General features: G+C 44.9%; 1 long non-coding RNA gene and 1 pseudogene across 50 annotated transcripts; both read left to right on the top strand.

Moving 5' to 3' along the window:
* The first annotated feature begins 409 nt into the window (after window positions 1-409).
* On the top strand, window positions 410-10,137 carry LOC127926689 (ras-related protein Rab-19-like; annotated as a pseudogene).
* A 3,974-nt stretch (window positions 10,138-14,111) lies between these two features.
* On the top strand, window positions 14,112-15,618 carry LOC127926686 (uncharacterized). 50 transcript variants are annotated; one of them, XR_008124849.1, is made up of 5 exons: window positions 14,112-14,469; window positions 14,514-14,681; window positions 14,725-14,812; window positions 14,857-14,900; window positions 14,945-15,618. It is a non-coding gene; the product is annotated as an uncharacterized LOC127926686 (long non-coding RNA). The 50 variants fall into 50 exon arrangements; XR_008124867.1 differs by having other exon boundaries at window positions 14,725-15,120; window positions 15,209-15,252; window positions 15,297-15,618; XR_008124851.1 differs by having other exon boundaries at window positions 14,725-15,208; window positions 15,253-15,296; window positions 15,341-15,618.
* The last annotated feature ends 6 nt before the right edge of the window (window positions 15,619-15,624 follow it).

The following is a 15,624-nucleotide window of genomic DNA, read 5'->3' as shown; positions in this document are numbered from 1 at the left end:
GTTCTCTCCTCTCATCCTCCCCTCTTCCTCTTTTCCTCCTGTTCTCTCCTCTCATCCTCCTGTTCTCTCCTCTCATCCTCCTGTTCTCTCCTCTCATCCTCCCTCTTCCTCTTTTTCTCTGTTCTCTCCTCTCATCCTCCTGTTCTCTCCTCTCATCCTCCCCTCTTCCTCTTTTTCTCCTGTTCTCTCCTCTCATCCTCCTGTTCTCTCCTCTCCATCCTCTCCTCCTCCTGTCTTTCTCACTCCTTCATCTCTTTCTCTCTCCCTCTTCTGTTCTGCCTTCTGTCTTTCTCTGCTTTCTTTCTCTTCCTCTCCTCCTTCTCTTGTTTCTTCAACTTGTCTTTCTGTTTCTTCCAACTGAATACAGTCTGACACAGGGGGAAAAGTTTCTTAAAACAATGAATACGTAATGAAGGACTCTAAACGGTATGATATTAAACCAGTGGTTGTAGCCTCTACCAGTCTGTTTAGCTATCATTCCACTCCTTGTCACTCCTTGTCATGCTAAACATTTGACATGTGACACGGAGTACTTCCTTCCCTGGAATGTTCACTCAACAGACTGGCACCCAGGCTACTGTAGTATACTCATAATATCATTTTCTCTTCATTCAATAAACTACTTTGTTCTATTTGCCTGTGTGGCAGAAGTTTCCTTGCTCTCTCCATGCTGCGATGATGTTCTCTCCTCTTCCTCATGGCTCCCCAAATGACCTGCTTTTTCCTTCTTGAAATCACAGGAGGGCAGTAGATATTAACTCATCAAGTTAGTTAGATGCCACATGCACATCCTAGAGAGGGGCCCTTCTGCCTGTTCCCAGATCTGTTTGTGTTATCATGTTTTGGCATGACAAGCAGAGGCATGATGGCACAAACAGACTGGTTCCCAGGCTAAGAAGGGCCCCTGATATTTCCTGATGGTCCTCCAGCTATAGCTGTTACTCCAGCGTATCTCTCTCTTTGCTGTTCCACTCTAACCAAAGCTTCTTCTGGTTAACTCTGTTATCCTCTAAATCTATCATCCTTTTCCTCCTGGTTATCTCTGTGCATCTTTTTTTTCTCTCCTTCTCCAGTTCTACCTCCTCTTCCTTCTTCTCAGCTCTCTCCATCTCCACATGCACTGTTTCTCTCTCTCTTCCTTCCCTTCTGCTCTCTCCATCTCCACATGCACTGTTTCTCTCTCCTTCCTTCTGCTCTCCCATTCCACATGCACTGTTTCTCTCTCCATCTCCACATGCACTGTTTCTCTCTCTTCCTTCCTTCTGCTCTCTCCATTCCCTCTCTCTTCCTTCCTTCTCCATCTCCACATGCACTGCACTGTTCTCTCTCTCTTCCTTCCCTTCTGCTCTCTCCATCTCCACATGCACTGTTTCTCTCTCTCTTCCTTCCCTTCTGCTCCACATCTCTCTCTCTCCATCTCCATGCACTGTTTCTCTCTTCCTTCCCTTCTGCTCTCTCCATCTCCACATGCACTGTTCTCTCTCTCTCCTTCCCTTCTGCTCTCTCCATCTCCACATGCACTGTTTCTCTCTCTCTTCCTTCCCTTCTGCTCTCTCCATCTCCACATGCACTGTTTCTCTCTCTTCCTTCCCTTCTGCTCTCTCCATCTCCACATGCACTGTTTCTCTCTCTTCTTCCCTTCTCCTTCCCTTGCTGCTCTCTTCCTTCCCTCTGCTCTCTCCATCTCCATGCACTGTTTCTTCTCTCTTCCTTCTCTCTTTCTCTCCTCCACATGCACTCTACCTCCTCCTTCTCTTCTTCTTTGTCCTCCTCAACTCTGCCTCTAACAACCTCTCTCTCATCTTAATTAGATGCCATTCCAACTCCCCATCTTGCTTCAAATGTACCTTCTTCTCTCTGTCTCTCTGTCTCTCAGACTGCCTTATCTCTGCACTCCATTCTTCCTTTTCTCTTCCTGATTCTCTCTCAGTCTCTTTCTGTATCATAGATCTGATTGGATCACAATTCCTCGCTGCTTGTCTTGCCTGGTCTACTGCAAGCTCCAGCCTTTCTTTCTCATCCAGTTCCCCCATATTTATCCTCCTCTTTCATCCATCTGTTCCCTCTTCTTCTGAAAAGTCATTTTCTTCTACTTTTAAGTTTTCTTTCATTTTATTTTGATGTTTTCTTTTTCCCCCGAATCTCTTTCCTTTTTCCCCCTGGAGATCAACACTCGTCATCTCGTACTCTCTGTCACTGTCCCCAAGACTCTTCAATGGTAGCCAAGCCATTGCTCCACCAATCCACAAGCTGGAGTTATGTTGTGGTGGGAGAATGTTTTGATTGAAGTGGTCTGGAAGATGCTAGTCATTTGAATAGAATGTTTCATTCAAAACAACTGCTTTACAGTTCTGAGTTCCAACATTGAATAGAATGTGAGGCAGAGTTTCCATAAATACTGAAAGTTGTTTTTCTCACAGTTAAAGACAATAATAATAACAGGATATATAATTATAATAAATCAAAACGGTATTTCTGTTTTAGTATCTATTTTGGTATCTATTTAATTTGGAAAGTGTTTAAACAAAATATTTTTAACAGATTGTATCCAGGTTTTGAGAGCAATGTCAATTAGAACTGAAACACTACATTTCCCACAATACCACAGGTGGGAGCTCACGTGACGATTAGCAGTTAGGGGCGGGATTACATTGGTAGAAAGAGACGGAAAACCTAATGAGGGCGGGAAGGCAACAGGTGGATGGAGGAAGAGAAAGTAACATACACTAACAAAGACAATCTGGAGGAGAAAGAAGGCAGCTCTTTGACAGTGTAAAGGTGACTCAATCTGTTTCTTATTCTGTGTGGAAGAGAAGTGTTTACTACTGGCTGTTCAGTGCACTCTGCTGCCGTTGGAAATTAACTGGGGCAACACCTGGAGAGGAGGCTGGTCGGGAGCAGAAAGGAATGCTTTCCTCTGGAGAATTGAGCCGCTGTTATCCTCACCTGGTGGATGTACGGGGGGAGAGAGGCCTGATTGGAGGGAACATTCTGGGCCTGACTGAAAGACCTGTGCTTGCTCTCAGCTCTGAGGTGGTTATATGGCCAGAAGGAAATCCTGTATCAAACCTGATCAACTAAAGAATGCTATTTTCCACACTTGTGCTAGACCTACTACAGTACTGAAGCTACTGTATATAGAAGAACCTTCTCTGGCCAGGGAGGATTTAGAAGTCACGAAGCGACAGGTACAAGTCAACAAGAGACCCTAGGTCATCTGGGATTATAACCAGCAACAACCATCAGGGATAGCATTGTAAAGCAGACATCACTCACTTGCTTATAACACAGTTATAACATAGTCATAGTATTGTGACGTGACACTAAGTCAGTGTCTTGGTGTGGCTCCCAGGCCCAGACAGCCCACTCCTCTTTTACGATGCAACAGCCAACTGGAGGAGTGGGAGCAGCAGGACGAATCCTTTGATTTCCTGTTTAAGATCATCCTGATTGAGATTCTAACGTGGGCAAGACCTGCGTGGTCCAGAGCTTCAAGTCAGGACAGTTCTCAGAGAGGCAACAGAACACCATAGGAGTGGACTTCACCGTGCGGACAGTGGACATCGAGGGCAAGAAAATTAAGGTAAGGAAGTCAGCCTCAAACCTTTAGGAGAAATGGTGCTTTATAGAACTAAAATGGTTCAGTGAAAGTCAGCCTAAACCTAACCCCTACAGTCACTGTCACTTCCAGCAAGCTGTTGCATAGCAACAGAGCTGCAGTTGGTAGTTTGTTGATAGTTTGAACATGTACAACACATCTTCTGTTGTTGACTATACACATAACGCATAACTGAAATGTCAAAGTGTTGCCTGCTGATCAGATTAGTTTCTGTCTGAATACTTCAGTTTGGAGGCCATTGGGGTGGTTGGTGTAAAACACAGCTGTTGTCTTGTGATACTGTCAAGAAGGCTTTGCAGGCCTTAATTAGGTTGACACTTAATACAAGTTGGACCGGCATGTCATGAGGGACTCGCCTTTCTGGTTCTCCTCCTACAACACATCAGTCATTCCTCTTTTCTCTTCCCTGACCAAAAACATCAGTATTTGTTTTTAAACTTCAATGAGAAAAGTGAGAGTAAGCCTTAAGTACCTATTGAGGTCAAACTACTGTATGCTTGAATAGGAAACCCTAAGTGAGGGGCTGGTTACACTCTTGTATCATTTTGTTTGCTATCTATAACCTTAAAGGCTTTTTTTGTTGCAGGTAGAATGCTTGTATTCCATGTAGAACCCTTTCTACAAACGGTTCTAACTGGAATCAAAAAGGGTTCTCCTATGGGTCAGCTGAAGAACTCTTTTGGTACCCTTTTTCTAAGAGTGTAGGTTTAAATACTTTAGAGCTACTTTAGGTTGAAATGATTTTGTAGCTGGAGGGCCCCTCCTCCTCCTCTACCAACAGCTGCTAACTGTATTGTTCCCCAAACCTGCCAGACAAGAGAGGCGATAGGAAGGTATTTATGGTGCGGCCTCTTCCTCTAACCAACCACTCTTAGAAAAAGGGTCACAAAAGTATTCTTCCACTGTCCCCGTAGGAGAACCCTTTTGTTTCATGTAGAACCCTCTGTGGAAAGAACCAAATAGGGTTCTATGGGGACAGCCATATAACCATTTTCGGTTGTAGATAGCACCTTTTTGTTTAAGAGGTATAGTAACATTATTACTAGAGGGGCCTACTGTGTGTCATATACCTCCTTCATTCTAGAATGGGTTCTATTTCATTCTGTGTTACTGACCGTATCCTCAACCAACTGACCTTTGACACAGGAAGGAAGGAAGAGCAGGCAAGGCAAGTGGATGGCTTCAGAATGTATCTTAGTCTGGGGCTCTGTCCCAGAGCGCACCCTATTCCTTATCTAGTGCACTACTTTTGACCAGGGCCCATGTCTCTGGTTTGAAAGTAGTGCACTATATAGGGAATAGGTGCCATTTGGTTTATAGCCACTCTGTGTGAATAGGGCCTTGTTGCCTCAACTGACCGCACATCAGAACGTATGCAAATCATGCATGATGACAACACTAGACCATTGTTGCTATCCCTGTACCACACACATAACTCCGTGACAACTGCAACCACACAAAGAGACAGAGATCAATGCAAACAGCATTTGAGTCTGCTTGTACTATTTACTGACAGGAACATGGATATTATTCTGCTGTTAAGAGTTCTATTTACTGACAGGAAATTGATATTATTTAACTGTAAAGAGTTGTATTTACTGACAGGAACATGGATATTATTTAACTGTAAAGAGTTGTATTTACTGACAGGAAATGGATATTATTTAACTGTAAAGAGTTGTATTTACTGACAGGAAATGGATATTATTTAACTGTAAAGAGTTGTAAATGAGGCATTATTCTGCTGTAAAAGAGTTCAATTTAGTTTCTTTAGTCACTTTGCATGACAACGGCAGTGCTCTTTGCTCCAGGCAGTGCTCTTGCTCCAGGCAGTGCTCTTGCTCAAGGCAGTGGTCTTGCTCCAAGCAGTGCTCTTGCTCCAGGCAGTGCTCTTGCTCCAGGCAGTGCTTTTGCTCCAGGCAGTGCTTTTGCTCCAGGCAGTGCTTTTGCTCCAGGCAGTGCTTTGCTCCAGGCAGTGCTCTTGCCCAGGCAGTGCTCTTGCTCCAGGCAGTGCTCTTGCTCAGGCAGTGCTCTTACGCCAGGCAGTGCTCTTGCTCCAGTCAGTGCTCTTGCCAGGCAGTGCTCTTGCTCCAGGCAGTGCTCTTGCTCCAGGCAGTGCTCTTGCTCCAGGCAGTCCTCTTGCTCCAGGCAGGGCTCTTGCTCCAGGCAGTGCTCTTGCTCCAGGCAGTGCTCTTGCTCCAGGCAGTGCTCTTGCTCCAGGCAGTGCTCTTGCTCCAAGCAGTTCTCTTGCTCCAGGCAGTGCTCTTGCTCCAGGCAGTGCTCTTGCTCCAGGCAGTGCTCTTGCTCCAGGCAGTGCTCTTGCTCCAGGTAGCAGGGCTCTTGCTCCAGGCAGGGCTCTTTGCTCCAGGCAGTGGTTTGCTCCAGGCAGTGCTTTGCTCCAGGCAGTGCTCTTGCTCCAGGCAGTGCTCTTACGCCGGTGCTCTTGCTCCAGGCAGTGCTCTTGCTCCAAGCAGGGCTCTTGCTCCAGGCAGTGCTTTTGCTCCAGGCAGTGGTCTTGCTCCATAGTGGTCTTGCTCCAGGCAGTGCTCTTGCTCCAGGCAGTGCTCTTGCTCCAGTGCAGTGCTCTTGCATCACTGCAAGCAGTGCTTTCCCCCAAGCAGTGCTCTTGCTCACAGGCAGTGTTCTTGCTCCAGGCAGTGCTCTTGCTCCAGGCAGTGCACTTGCTCCAGGCAGTGCTCTTGCTCCAAGCAGTGCTTTCGCACACATACTGTATATAAGCTCTCCCTCCCAAAGCCAGTGGCAGAGACATGTTTACTGCATTAGAACTACAGCACATATGAATCAAAACAGATCATCCCTACAGTAGCTTTGGGAAGATATAAAAAAACATGTTCTCCTGTGCTTGTGTACATGTTGTGTGGATGATTAGGAGATGAAAGGATTTAACGGGGGTTTTAGAGGAAGACAAAGATAAAGTCTGTGAGGAGAGTGATAAAGAAACCAAATGCAGGGTAAGACCAGGTGAGCATGGGAGTTTAGGAACTCTGGTGCCAGGTGTGTCAGGTTGCTATGGCAGTTGTTGCTATGCTAACATGAAGAGAGGAGCAGATCAGGCGGAGGCTGAAGGAGATACCTGAGACACACAGTGGCATATTGCAGATCAGGCGGAGGCTGAAGGAGATACCTGAGACACACAGTGGCATATTGCAGATCAGGCGGAGGCTGAAGGAGATACCTGAGACACACAGTGGCATATTGCAGATCAGGCGGAGGCTGAAGGAGATACCTGAGACACACAGTGGCATATTGCAGATCAGGCAGTGGCATGATATTGCAGATCAGGCAGGGCTGAAGGCCTGAGTGAGATCAGAGATGCCTGAGACACACAGTGGCATATTGCAGATCAGGCGGAGGCTGAAGGAGATACCTGAGACACACAGTGGCATATTGCAGATCAGGCGGAGGCTGAAGGAGATACCTGAGACACACAGTGACATATTGCAGATCAGGCAGAGGCTGAAGGAGATACCTGAGACACACAGTGGCATATTGCAGATCAGGCGGAGGCTGAAGGAGATACCTGAGACACACAGTGGCATATTGCAGCCTTTTTTAAACATTTACAGTACATCATCATTTTGTTAAGGTGTCATTTCAGTAGTGCTGCCTTCACACAGAGTTTTGTATTGGTCCCTCCAGCAGTATATTAGACTGTGAGATCATTGTATTGTTCCCTCCAGGAGTATATTAGACTGTGAGATCATTGTGTTTGTATTGTTCCCTCCAGGAGTATATTAGACTGTGAGATCATTGTGTTTGTATTGTTCCTCCAGGAGTATATTAGACTGTGAGATCATTGTGTTTGTATTGGTCCCTCCAGCAGTATATTAGACTGAGATCATTGTGTTTGTATTGTTCCCTCCAGCAGTATATTAGACTGTGAGATCATTGTGTTTGTATTGTTCCCTCCAGGAGTATATTAGACTGTGGGATCATTGTGTTTGTATTGTTCCCTCCAGGTAGTATATTTGTGTTTGTAGACTGTGGGATCATTGTTTTGTATTGTTCCCTCCAGCAGTATATTAGACTGTGAGTTTTGTATCATTGTGTTTTGTATTGTTCCCTCCAGCAGTATATTAGACTGTGAGATCATTGTGTTTGTATTGGTCCCTCCAGCAGTATATTAGACTGTGGGATCATTGTGTTTGTATTGGTCCCTCCAGCAGTATATTAGACTGTGAGATCATTGTGTTTGTATTGTTCCCTCCAGCAGTATATTAGACTGTGAGATCATTGTGTTTGTATTGTTCCCTCCAGCAGTATATTAGACTGTGAGATCATTGTGTTTGTATTGTTCCCTCCAGCAGTATATTAGACTGTGAGATCATTGTGTTTGTATTGTTCCCTCCAGCAGTATATTAGACTGTGGGATCATTGTGTTTGTATTGTTCCCTCCAGCAGTATATTAGACTGTGAGATCATTGTGTTTGTATTGTTCCCTCCAGGAGTATATTAGACTGTGAGATCATTGTTTTGTATTGGTCCCTCCAGCAGTATATTAGACTGTGGGATCATTGTGTTTGTATTGTTCCCTCCAGCAGTATATTAGACTGTGAGATCATTGTGTTTGTATTGGTCCAGCAGTCCAGGAGTATATTAGACTGTGGGATCATTGTGTTTGTATTGTTCAGCAGTATATTAGTGTTCATTGTGTTTGTATTGTTCCCTCCAGCAGTATATTAGACTGTGAGATCATTGTGTTTGTATTGTTCCCTCCAGGAGTATATTAGACTGTGGGATCATTGTGTTTGTATTGTTCCCTCCAGCAGTATATTAGACTGTGAGATCATTGTGAGATTTGTATTGGTCCCTCCAGCAGTATATTAGACTGTGAGATCATTGTGTTTGTATTGGTCCCTCCAGCAGTATATTAGACTGTGGGATCATTGTGTTTGTATTGTATTGTTCCCTCCAGCAGTATATTAGACTGTGAGATCATTGTGTTTGTATTGGTCCCTCCAGCAGTATATTAGACTGTGGATCATTGTGTTTGTATTGGTCCCTCCAGCAGTATATTAGACTGTGAGATCATTGTGTTTGTATTGTTCCCTCCAGCAGTATATTAGAGGAGATCATTGTGTTTGTATTGTTCCCTAATTCTGTGTAATCATTGTGTTTGTATTGTTCCCTCCACAGATGCAGGATATTGTGTTTGATTGTTCCTCCACGGGGCTGGAGATCATTGTGTTTGTATTGCCCTCCAGCAGATTTAGACTGTGAGATCGGACCATCACCCAGAGTTACTAGCAGCGCAGGTATGGGACACGGCTGGACAGGAGCGCTATCACCCAGAGTTACTACCGCAGCGCCCACGGCGCCATGACACATCACACGCCACGGAACCTTTGACTCTGTGTCCAACTGGATCAGGAGGTGGAGCTGTACGCGCGGACCAATGTAGTGCTCTGTCTCATTGGTGAGTGGGAGCAAAAATATTTGCTGACGCGATGTGGCATGGGCCATTGTTTTGAATTGAAATGTTTCTTCTATCCTTTGTATTTCTATAATTGAGATGTAAAGATTTGAAACAAAAAAAAAATCTGGGCCTCTCTCAGAAAAGAGGTTCAAACCTTTAAAATTCTTTAACCCTGACCCCTCAAATCAATGTGTTTTTGACAAATCAGTTCTAAAAACAAAACTTGAAACACCTATTTCTCTCCTTGCCAGGTAACAAGTCTGACCTGGAGTCTGAGCGTCAGGTGTTGTTCCAGGAGGCATGCTGTATGGCTGAGGAGAGAGGCATCCTGGCAGCGTTAGAGACCTCAGCTAAGGAGGCCCAGAATGTGGACGATGCCTTCATGATGATGGCCCGCGAGCTGCTGGCACGCAACGGCACTGCCGTCCGGCAACAGGCCCCTAGCAGCAATGACTCGCCCCCGCGTCCTGCTCCGAGCCAACTCACGACCAATCAACGGGCCAGCGGGTGATCACAGACAGGAAGACGTGTTGCTGACATAGAGAGGAGGAAGGACAACAGAGGGAGTGTAAGAATGGATACCTGCGTGTGCCACTGTGTTACCTGGAAGAGGACAGAATAAGGCAGGGATCATCAACTAGATTCAGCCGCGGGAAAAACATTTATTCTGGAGCGGATGTTCGAGGGGCCGGGTTTCAATTACAATTCATTTGTAAACCACAAATTGACCGCAAGAAGCCCAAACAGATAGCAATAGTTTGACGAAACATAATCATTTCAAACCTTGTTCACATTTGTTCACGTGTCTCTCCATTATGCCTGGGAATACATGGGAACAGATTTCTTCCATTAAAATCACTTGGAGCTGATTTCCTGGTGTTTCAACAATCTTTAATGTTCAACAATAAAAATTCCACAAATAAATATAAATATAAATCAAACCTACCCGCGGGCCGCCACCTGGGGAACCCTGGAATAGGGGAAGCTGAGACCGTTACAGGCAGAACACACACTCCTTTTGTGTGTGTGACTTTAGGTACTATTGACCTATGACCTATGTGGTTTAGCGCAGTTTCTCAACCCCTGACCCCCCCCACACAAGGTACGAGCAATTTAATTTAAAAAATGCTAAGTAGCATTTTATAGCTGATCTCTGGCTCTTTTCCATATTCTGCTGAGAGAACATGTTGCTGTTTTAGTTCTCAGGGACAATCTCAACTTTTTCCCACAAATGTTGGTCTTAATATTAACAAAATGTGAAATATATATTTTGATCGACCAAAGTATCAGCTATCACACCATGTAAATGAATAACTTCCTAATGACATTTTTAATAAATCATCAAATGCAACTAACTGGATTTCTGTCTACTCCGTCAGACACCATAAAAAAGCATTTTAATTTACAATTATTAAGTGTTTAAAACAGCCTTGGATTGTTTCACTCTAACATTAGATTATTCAAATATGTAATACAAATCTCCAAACTTCTTTTGTTTAGTTTTCTGGATTTAAGACCTAAAACAACATTTATAAAACTAACATCGCCCCCAGGTCTAACATAGCAAATATTACAACTGTTTGACCATCTGTTGCAGAACCATTCAAACATTTTGTCTGAATATTGACAACAACAGTATCTTAAGGGGTCAGTCCTCAGTGACGGAGTTGACAAGCCACGGATGTAGTTGGCAACACATACTGATACTGCCTCTAAAAATACAAGTTCAATACAAAACATTTGTCAAATATGGAAAATTATTCATTTCAGCACTCTGACAGAGTTGATGCTTAACACAGTGGACAAAAATGGATGCCTAACAGAGAGGACAAAAATGGATGCCTAACAGAGTGGACAAAAATGGATGCCTAACAGTGGACAAAAATGGATGCCTAACAGAGAGGACAAAATGGATGCCTAACAGAGTGGACAAAAATGGATGCCTAACAGAGGACAAAAATGGATGCCTAACAGAGAGACAAAAATGGATGGATGCTAACAGTGGACAAAAATGGATGCCTAACAGTGGACAAAAATGGATGCCTAACAGAGAGGACAAAAATGGATGCCTAACAGAGAGGACAAAAATGGATGCCTAACAGAGAGGACAAAAATGGATGCCTAACAGAGAGGACAAAAATGGATGCCTAACAGAGAGGACAAAAATGGATGCCTAACAGAGTGGACAAAAATGGATGCCTAACAGAGAGGACAAAAATGGATGCCTAACAGAGTGGACAAAAATGGATGCCTAACAGAGAGGACAAAAATGGATGCCTAACAGAGAGGACAAAAATGGATGCCTAACAGAGTGGACAAAAATGGATGCCTAACAGAGAGGACAAAAATGGATGCCTAACAGAGAGGACAAAAATGGATGCCTAACAGAGAGGACAAAAATGGATGCCTAACAGAGAGGACAAAAATGGATGCCTAACAGAGAGGACAAAAATGGATGCCTAACAGAGAGGACAAAAATGGATGCCTAACAGAGAGGACAAAAATGGATGCCTAACAGAGAGGACAAAAATGGATGCCTAACAGAGAGGACAAAAATGGATGCCTAACAGAGAGGACAAAAAAAAATGGATGCCTAACAGAGAGGACAAAAATGGATGCTTAATTCAAGTGGTATACACAGTAGCAATTATGTTTTACTCAGTTGCTTTATGACTCTAAAACCTAATTTAAAAAATATTTTTCACTCGAAACTGAGATTTGGTGAACTCCGTCAGATTAGTCTAAAATATCAAAAGAATCAGGATTGAGTAGGGGCAGCTATGCCATAAGGACCCCTTGTCGTTAGATTACGGTAGAATATGAATTTTGGTTAAAATATGTTAAATTTAAATCACAGAGGGCTCTTGCATAAAACTACACAAGATCGTGTTTCAGTTAATATCCATTATTACCATTTTTTATATAATTTTTGGGAGTTTGAAATTGGGATCCTCAGGACAGGGCATTTCCAGGCATAGAGCCGACATGGAAATTAATAATATTGAAAGTAATTAGAAGATTTGAAAAATATATATATATTGTGTGTGTGTGCTATGCCAGTGGATCTATGACACTGTGACCTTGTGAGTGTCCCAGAGGGAGTGGACTGGAGCAGTGGATCTATGACACTGTGACCTTGCGAGTGTCCCAGAGGGGAGTGGACTGGAGCAGTGGATCTATGACACTGTGACCTTGTGAGTGTACCAGGGGGGTGGACTGGAGGTGGACTGGAGTGTCCCAGAGTGGACTGGAGCAGTGGATTTATGACACTGTGACCTTGTGAGTGTCCCAGAGGGGAGTGGACTGGAGCAGGGATCTATGACACTGTGACCTTGTGAGTGTCCCAGGGAGGGCAGTGGACTGGAGCAGTGGATCTATGACACTGGGAGAGGGTGACCTTGTGACCCGTGTCCCAGCGGAGGGTGGACTGGAGCAGTGGATCTATGACACTGTGACCTTGTGAGTGTCCCAGGGGGGAGTGGACTGGAGCAGTGGATCTATGACACTGTGACCTTGTGAGTGTCCCAGGGGAGTGGACTGGAGCAGTGGATCTATGACACTGTGACCTTGTGAGTGTCCCAGGGGGGAGTGGACTGGAGCAGTGGATCTATGACACTGTGACCTTGTGAGTGTCCCAGGGGGGAGTGGACTGGAGCAGTGGATCTATGACACTGTGACCTTGTGAGTGTCCCAGGGGGGAGTGGACTGGAGCAGTGGATCTATGACACTGTGACCTTGTGAGTGTCCCAGGGGAGGGTGGACTGGAGCAGTGGATGAAACACTACATTACTGTTCCACCTGCTGCCATCCATGTTGTTGCTGAGAAAGCCTACAGTGCCTGAACATCGACCTGCACAGAGCCTGAACAGAGCCTGCACAGAGCCTGCACAGAGCCTGCACAGTGCCTGAACAGAGCCTGAACAGAGCCTGCACAGAGCCTGCACAGAGCCTGCACAGAGCCTGCACAGAGCCTGAACAGAGCCTGCACAGAGCCTGAACAGAGCCTGCACAGAGCCTGCACAGAGCCTGAACAGAGCCTGCACAGAGCCTGCACAGAGCCTGCACAGAGCCTGCACAGAGCCTGCACAGAGCCTGCACAGAGCCTGAACAGAGCCTGCACAGAGCCTGAACAGAGCCTGCACATTGCCTGCACAGAGCCTGAACAGAGCCTGCACATTGCCTGTAGTGTGACTCTCAGCAACCTACTCACACAGAGCAACCTATGGTATTGTATTAGAAACAATATGCTCATCAGTGGCGTTCTACTGACGTCTCGAGAGACATTTTAATTTGTGATTTATGTACAATGTTGCCTAATATGTGACAGGCATTGGTCAATGGTCAAACGTTATACTATTGTTATAGACATTCAATTATATTGTAATTTGAGGCCATGTGGCAGAAAGTGATAAGGGAAGCTAGTGGGTCTGGGAAAGGTGTGATGTCCTTGATGTTTGTATGATGTATTTAGTATCTTTGTATTGTTTCTCGAAGATCAAATAAAATCAACAACTTAAAATACATAGATTGTAAAAGATGATTGTGGTTATTCGTCGAGGAAAAGGGTTGAGGTTCAGTTTGAACTAAGTGTTGCACTACGGGCTCTTCAAGTTGGGCCTTTGGAAAGTACGACACCTGTGTCAGTAAGGAGAATACGGACATGCGTACACTTTGGTAAAAGACACTGAAAAACGTTGTAACTCTCTGGCGACCACTAGAGGGAGTAGTAGACCTACATTCACTGATCCACTTCAGAGCATCAGAAGAAGACAGAACGAAGCAGCTCCATTATTATGAGTCAAGTGAAGCATCATTGACAACAGCCACAGTATTTCTGCCTGGATACTGTAACTCCTAGACCTGCTATGACCTAACATCACAGGGCCTCTTGTTGCTAAAAAGTACAGACTCATTTATCCAAATACGGAAATTGTGTGTTGAAATGTGTATGTCCTGCCAAGCTATCCAGCTTTATGGCATAATACTTCTACTCTCGACAAAGAACTCAGCAGCATCTGGATGAAATGTGAGTTTGGAGAATCGCATAACCAGGAGAGATCCTTTGATTCTGCAGTAGGTATGACAGTGAGTACCAGGAAAGAGCCTTTGATTCTGCAGCAGGTATGACAGTTAGTACCAGGAGAGAGCCTTTGATTCTGCAGTAGGTATGACAGTACCAGGAGAGAGCCTTTGATTCTGCAGCAGGTATGACAGTTAGTACCAGGAGAGAGCCTTTGATTCTGCAGCAGGTATGACAGTTAGTACCAGGAGAGAGCCTTTGATTCTGCAGTAGGTATGACAGTACCAGGAGAGAGCCTTTGATTCTGCAGTAGGTATGACAGTACCAGGAGAGAGCCTTTGATTCTGCAGTAGGTATGACAGTACCAGGAGAGAGCCTTTGATTCTGCAGCAGGTATGACCGTTAGTACCAGGAGAGAGCCTTTGATTCTGCAGCAGGTATGACAGTTAGTACCAGGAGAGAGCCTTTGATTCTGCAGTAGGTATGACAGTTAGTACCAGGAGAGAGCCTTTGATTCTGCAGTAGGTATGACAGTACCAGGAGAGAGCCTTTGATTCTGCAGTAGGTATGACAGTACCAGGAGAGAGCCTTTGATTCTGCAGCAGGTATGACGTTAGTACCAGGAGAGAGCCTTTGATTCTGCAGCAGGTATGACAGTTAGTACCAGGAGAGAGCCTTTGATTCTGCAGCAGGTATGACAGTTAGTACCAGGAGAGAGCCTTTGATTCTGCAGTAGGTATGACAGTTAGTACCAGGAGAGAGCCTTTGATTCTGCAGTAGGTATGACAGTGAGTACCAGGAGAGAGCCTTTGATTCTGCAGTAGGTATGACAGTTAGTACCAGGAGAGATCCTTTGATTCTGCAGTAGGTATGACAGTGAGTACCAGGAGAGAGCCTTTGATTCTGCAGTAGGTATGACAGTGAGTACCAGGAGAGAGCCTTTGATTCTGCAGCAGGTATGACAGTTAGTACCAGGAGAGATCCTTTGATTCTGCAGCAGGTATGACAGTTAGTACCAGGAGAGAGCCTTTGATTCTGCAGCAGGTATGACAGTTAGTACCAGGAGAGAGCCTTTGATTCTGCAGTAGGTATGACAGTGAGTACCAGGAGAGAGCCTTTGATTCTGCAGCAGGTATGACAGTTAGTACCAGGAGAGATCCTTTGATTCTGCAGCAGGTATGACAGTTAGTACCAGGAGAGAGCCTTTGATTCTGCAGTAGGTATGACAGTTAGTACCAGGAGAGAGCCTTTGATTCTGCAGCAGGTATGACAGTTAGTACCAGGAGAGAGCCTTTGATTCTGCAGTAGGTATGACAGTGAGTACCAGGAGAGAGCCTTTGATTCTGCAGCAGGTATGACAGTTAGTACCAGGAGAGATCCTTTGATTCTGCAGTAGGTATGACAGTGAGTACCAGGAAAGAGCCTTTGATTCTGCAGCAGGTATGACAGTTAGTACCAGGAGAGAGCCTTTGATTCTGCAGTAGGTATGACAGTACCAGGAGAGAGCCTTTGATTCTGCAGCAGGTATGACAGTTAGTACCAGGAGAG

The sequence above is a fragment of the Oncorhynchus keta genome, unplaced genomic scaffold (assembly GCF_023373465.1).
Source record: "Oncorhynchus keta strain PuntledgeMale-10-30-2019 unplaced genomic scaffold, Oket_V2 Un_contig_8047_pilon_pilon, whole genome shotgun sequence".
Classification (NCBI taxonomy): domain Eukaryota; kingdom Metazoa; phylum Chordata; class Actinopteri; order Salmoniformes; family Salmonidae; genus Oncorhynchus; species Oncorhynchus keta.
Note: the sequence above shows the minus strand (reverse complement) of the source record. Positions and strands in the feature narration are given on the sequence as shown.